The sequence below is a fragment of the Protopterus annectens genome, chromosome 8.part1, assembly GCF_019279795.1.
Source record: "Protopterus annectens isolate FY-2018-M chromosome 8.part1, PAN1.0, whole genome shotgun sequence".
NCBI lineage: Eukaryota > Metazoa > Chordata > Ceratodontiformes > Protopteridae > Protopterus > Protopterus annectens.
Genome location: NC_056742.1, coordinates 133,162,023 through 133,168,022, shown reverse-complemented (window position 1 = coordinate 133,168,022; position 6,000 = coordinate 133,162,023). Strand labels below are relative to the sequence as shown.

The window sequence follows — 6,000 nt, the reverse complement described above, 5'->3', positions numbered from 1 at the left end:
TGCCCTGCGCTATGCCCCACCATCATGCATGAGTATGATTCATATAGAAAGAACAGTCATTAGGCTTGATCGCAGAGCCAGACTGAGTGCAAAAATATGGCAAAAAGGGCTAGCGAGGAGATCAGATGCTGCATGTGTCCCAACTGGTGGGAGTCCACCAACATCACTGGGTGGAGATGGAACAAGTTAAGTGTGGCAGCAGGTCTGCCAGCACCATAGGGAAGTCCTTTCCTGGTAGTACATTTCTTGATGTATAGTGGAAGTGTTGGGGAGGGGTCTATTTATTTACTTATTTGCATCTGATTACAAGGAAAGTTGATCTTTTCAGGGGTGGCCTGGGGAGAAAAGTTTGACTTTATATACATTTGCACACATAGCATGAGATAATAATAAAAATATAACACTGAGGTATATATAATTTAATAGGCACCAAGTTAAGTATAGCATGTAGTACGTACTTACAACACAGTAATGCCACATGCTTCTATTGAATATTCAGCACAGCATTATTTTACAGTATATGTATATAGTCAGCAAAGATTGGATAAAAACACAGGAACAGGATGAGGTGCGGTAAAAAAAGATACGTAAATCAAAAAATAACAACAAATACTGCACTAACACGGCTGAGTACTGAAAAATGTTTATTCAAAATAAAATGTTAAAAGTAAGCGCTTTTGCGATATCGCTTCATCATGAAAGCAATGTTGTAATCGTGAAAGCGCTTACTTTTAACGTTTTATTTTATTTTGAATAAACATTTTTTCAGTACTCAGCCATGTTAGTGCGTTATTTGTTGTTGTTTTTTTCATGTTTATAGTCACTCTGAAATTTTAGTGCACAGTCAACAGGTGAGGCTTATAAATATTTATTTGAAATTTACACCCAAATGAGAATATTATATTTGTTTTGTATAAGGGGAGGGGACTTAGTAATGTGTTTGGTAGGAGGGTAGGACTTCCTTGTTGATCGGTATGATTTCATTAGCTATTCTAGAGGGGCTTAGTAATGGGGTTATTACAAATGCAGAACCATTTTATTAGCACATTTTTAATAAGATTTTAAATTAAGGTTGAGAATAGATATGATATCAGTTGAGAAAAGTTCTACAATTTAATAAGGTATAGAGGGTAAAAGCAGTCACATTTGGGATTTTTTTATATTTTTGACTGAGCAAAAGTTTTGGTATAATGATAACAGCTCTCTATGAGTTGTGTACCAGTTTAACAGCTAGGTGGTAGCAGGACAGCTATTTGGGTAATAGAGAATATTATGGGAAGTTTTAATGTGAGTGTAGGCCACTAAATTAAGTAGTTACAAACTGCTAAGGGACTAAATTGCAAAACATGTGATGTTTGTTTAATGTGGTTACTTGTAGATTTGGGCACTTTATCATGGGATTGCCCCAGTTTGGCTAGCTGGGATGAATGTAGGTTAGTAAAAATTGGTAAGACATACAGGAGACTAGGGAGTGGTTTGGTATGAGCTATGGTATTGCCAACATGCTCTGCTATAAAAGACGACTTTATGAGAAGATTAGTTTTTTTTACAGCACTAGTATTTTGGTCAATGTATAAGCATGGAAGGGGGAATCACTGCACTGGTGAGCAAGATACTATTGTGTAGGACACAGCTGTTGTCTCATAGATTACCTTGTTGTGATTGGCTAGTGCACCAATGATGTTGCCTTGTTGAATTGTACTGGATCATGGGTGGGGTATAGTTGCATGGGGACTTACTGGGTGATGCACTGCAGAGTAGGTCTTGGCCTATTGTGTCTTTTCTTTTATGAAATGCTGAATTTACCGAGTGTCATCACTGCTCCACTGTGTTTCAATGATTATCAACAGGACCCACTGAGAATACTGTTTAGATGTTGTTTTCTTTGTATTTGACACTCTCAGGTATGAATGAAAGGAAGGAAAACTACTTTCTGCTAAGGGAAACTTGAATTTTGGATGGAGTTATCCATTAACAATTCTATCAGCAGACTTGCCTAAATTCCTGACATATTTGCCTCAGAAATATTTTAGAATAAAAACATTTATACTGATAACTATAAAAATGTAAGTCTGGTGGTGAATTTTTCATTATAAAAATGAAGCCATCCGTATGTCTTTTTACATTTATTGTTTCAGTGTGTGAATCAGAATCTTTTGTTCCATTCTACTCTGAAGAATCTGACAAAAGTCTACAGACTTAAAACCAATGTGTAATCATATGCTGGAGATGGTGTTTTCACAGGTTGACCAGTTATACATACTATAATTAAAATCAATATTTGCAGCTGGAATAGTACCTTAAAGGCCATCATAACAAGGTGCATATTCTCTTCTCTGGGTTCCAGCAGTTTCAGAATTTGTTCTAGTATGTTGAATGTTGAGGGAGCCAATGTACTGTAACTCATCCACCTTGCCTTGAAAACTCTTTATGGATCTAACTTGAAAAACTGTTCCACAACATTTGAGAATTAACCTTTTTATACTTACTTTGTCCGTTAGAGTGTGCTTGCTTAAAACCATATCTGTGGAAATGTTGCATCTGAAACAGTCTAGCTGATTTGCCCCTTGTTAGAGAAGGGGTACCCAGTGCTTTTGTTTCTGGTTGCATAGCAGAGCTAACTTTTATTGCCCTGTGCACTCTCTCAGTCTGCTTTAAACCTGTGCTTGAGGATGCTACTGGTCTGCTCTGCTGGGCTGTCATGTGAGCATCTTGCTGTGATGCATCCAGCTTGTCTGGAACTCTATTGCTGGATTTGACTAGAAAAACTTCCCCACAGCATCTGGGAAGTGGCACAATTAACAAAGTGGGTTTGTGGAATATACAAAATAGTATCATAGTGCATTTGACAGTAGCAAGTACTCTTCTTGCTAAGTGCCATAGTCCTCCTAAACTCTATTCTCTGGACTAGAAGATTTTGATGCTTGCCTTCACATGGCTGCACCTGGTTGAGTGCAGTGGCAGTCTGAGGCACTTTCTGTCTGCTGGTAATACTGAATTTAGCATTGCTATTTGTTGCTCCCTGATTTGTATTTCTTGGCTGTGACTGTGATTAATGCCTTGCTGCACTGTAGTCTTGCTGTTAGTGAAAGTTTATTTCCGTGCTACACTGTAGCCATGTAATAGTATCACACATATTGCTGCACTGCTTCTCTTTTCTGCAATGTTTTTATTACTGCAGTGCACGAGCATGCTGCAGGTGGCTCAAGTACTGTGTTATAGCACCTGTATCTAACATCTCTCAGAATATTTTGCCTGTTGTATTATTCACCTTACAATGTTTTGTGACATTTTGTCTGTTGTATTAACCACTACATGCAGTTTTAGAGATAGTTGTGTCTGCTGAGTATTGTGCTGTGGCATCTGTGTTTGTTGCTCAACTGTACACTAATAATTAGTACTCTATTGACCACATTGTAATATTCCTGCCTGCGGTATAGGCACTCATTCTCTAGACACCTGTAGTACAACTGGTTTATTGTACTGTGGAATCATTGCCTGGTACTCAGTTGGTGCTTGTAATACTATAATGTAATGTGCTGAGCTGTATTAGGTTGCACTGCATTGAGTAGTACTGTATACAGAGTATTGCATTGTAATGTATTATCTTATATTGTACAGAACTATACTATTATGTATCAATGCCTGCTGTTCAGTTGGTCTTTGTAATAATATATTACATTCTGCTGTGCTGGACTGAGCTGTGCTAGGTTGTACTGTACTGTACTGAGCTGAGCCAGGTTGTACTGTACTGAGCTATGTTGAACACTGTGTTCTACAACATCATATTATACTGTATTGTGCAGTTTTACCTTGTTTTGTAAATGTTTTCATTCTTCCTTTATATACCGTACAGCTACTGCATTGTACTGTATTAAATTGTGTTGCACCGTTTTTGCACTATGCCCTGCCTTACTCTCCAGTTATGTATCATATAAGTTCCCCTCCCCTCCTAGACAGACCAAGGGTTATCAGGTTCCATAACACTGCATAATGTCTGCCTCCTGGTATCTCTGTATTAAATGTGAGCCCTCAGTCTGTCTCTCTCCCATCTGTTGTCAGACATCTTGCACTAGGCACCCTAAAGCATGACTAAACTCCCACATGGGTACTGATAACAATTTGCTTTTACCATTGAATGAGTGCACATGCGAGATGCAAATACTTATTACATCTGGAGGCAAACCTCTTACTGCAATGTTTCTATACATTTCTTCTTACTATTAATGTTACTATTTATTTTCAGTATTACCACTGTTTGGTCTTTAACAATTTAAATTTATCAGATTTGTTGTTATATTTATTCAAGATACTATATATAGTTATGTTTGTTTTACAAAGCATGCATAATTATACTGAGTCTATATTAGGTAATCGAAGTTTTGAACGTTCGACTGTCAACTGGTCGACACCATATGATCAAATTTTGAAAAGTTCGAATATCTAATAAAAAAAAATAAACTACACAAAACACCTACCTGAACATTTTAAGCAGTGGGGCAAGCCCCCCTGCACCCCCCACACCCCCCGCTCTTTAACTATACCAACTCTGAGATCACACTACAGTACAGAAATGGGAAATCTTCCCATTCTGCGCTGTACAGAGATCTCTGTTACAATGTTTGAACATTCAAAAATTCGATCATATGGTGTCGACCATATTACACTCGAAATTTTGAATGTTCTAACATTCAATATAGACCCGTTATATTTTAATTAATCACTTTGCAAAGTTCATATAGTCATGTTTTATTTTATACACAGATTTTCTTCTGTAATTTTTACTCATCTTTCCTGACATTTTTTTGGTTCAATCTGTATACTTAGATATTACTTTTTATCTTTATGGAGCTTTCCTCCCTGGACGTCTACTGAAAATGGGTACTATAGCCCAGTTGTTCCTTCTTTGTAAACAACTGTCAACAAACAAACACATAAATAAATGCATCATTTTCAGATGTTCCCAAATGCCATCTGCTGTCTGTTTAAGGGCTATTTGGTATCTCTTAGCATGCTGTGTACTAATGTATATAACATACTTCAGTTTATACTGCAGTAGACATTGTAAGTTCTTTAAACCATAATCGTAACATGTCATGCTCAAGAAAAAATGTACTAAAGATGACCAGTTACACCTTGTTACAATTGTTACCAAGAAATGACCTTTATTTGAATCAGCATGAAAGCATATCAGTAGATTTTCACATACTATTCATTATGTTTTACATTTTTGTGCACTGTGGTGTAATAGTGACTAAGATTTAAACATCTGTTTATCCTTTGCTATGACTGCTATAATTTAACTTCCTTCTTTGTTTTCTTTTATGTGTAGATTCTGCTGTGACTGGATGTGAGGGGACTTCCACTGAAACCACTGAAGGTATGATCTGATTTTATTTAAGTAACAGTAATGGAATTTTTCAATCATTAGGGCTGAACCAGTACGTGAATGACTTTCAGATCTGCTTGTTTATGAAGATCAGTTTGCCAACAGTTTTTAATATGTTAAACCCAAAACTTTAACAGTGCGTTTTTATGACATGTCTTTATTCTTTATGACCACAAGCAAAGAAAAAAGTAATATGCACCATCCCCTTCAGAGGTAGGAGGAACTTATCCTAGCCTAATGTGAGATGTGGCAACTGTAATGATTCTAATGTGGTTCAAAGAAATTGTTGTGTTGGGAAATTTATTTTTATTTTTATTTTTGTTTATTAAATACTATTCTACAGCATACGCAAATGCCTCTTTTCATACAGCCAGGTAACATAGAAAAACATTATGAAAATACATTCAATGTTGTTTGTCTTTTCGGCTTTTCCCAGTCAGGGGTCGCGACAGAGGAACTCCTGACTGCTAATGATTGGCAGTAGATTTTTATGGTGCCGAATTGCTAGCCCGACGCCCAACTTTCAGCGAAGGCACGCCCATTCACCCATGTCTTTCAGAGGCCACTCGACCACGGGGAGGACATGCAGACTCCACACAGAAGGCACTCCA

At 37.2% G+C, this 6,000-nt stretch overlaps 1 protein-coding gene across 6 annotated transcripts in view; it reads left to right on the top strand.

Moving 5' to 3' along the window:
* Positions 1-6,000, top strand: part of LOC122810242 (carbohydrate sulfotransferase 5-like) — a 439,379-nt gene that overhangs the window by 135,991 nt on the left and 297,388 nt on the right. For all 6 annotated transcript variants that reach the window (XM_044081766.1, XM_044081764.1, XM_044081765.1 and 3 more), the window contains exon 2: positions 5,333-5,380. The gene's annotated coding sequence lies outside the window, so the exon portion shown is untranslated. The remainder of the gene's footprint in view (positions 1-5,332; positions 5,381-6,000) is intronic.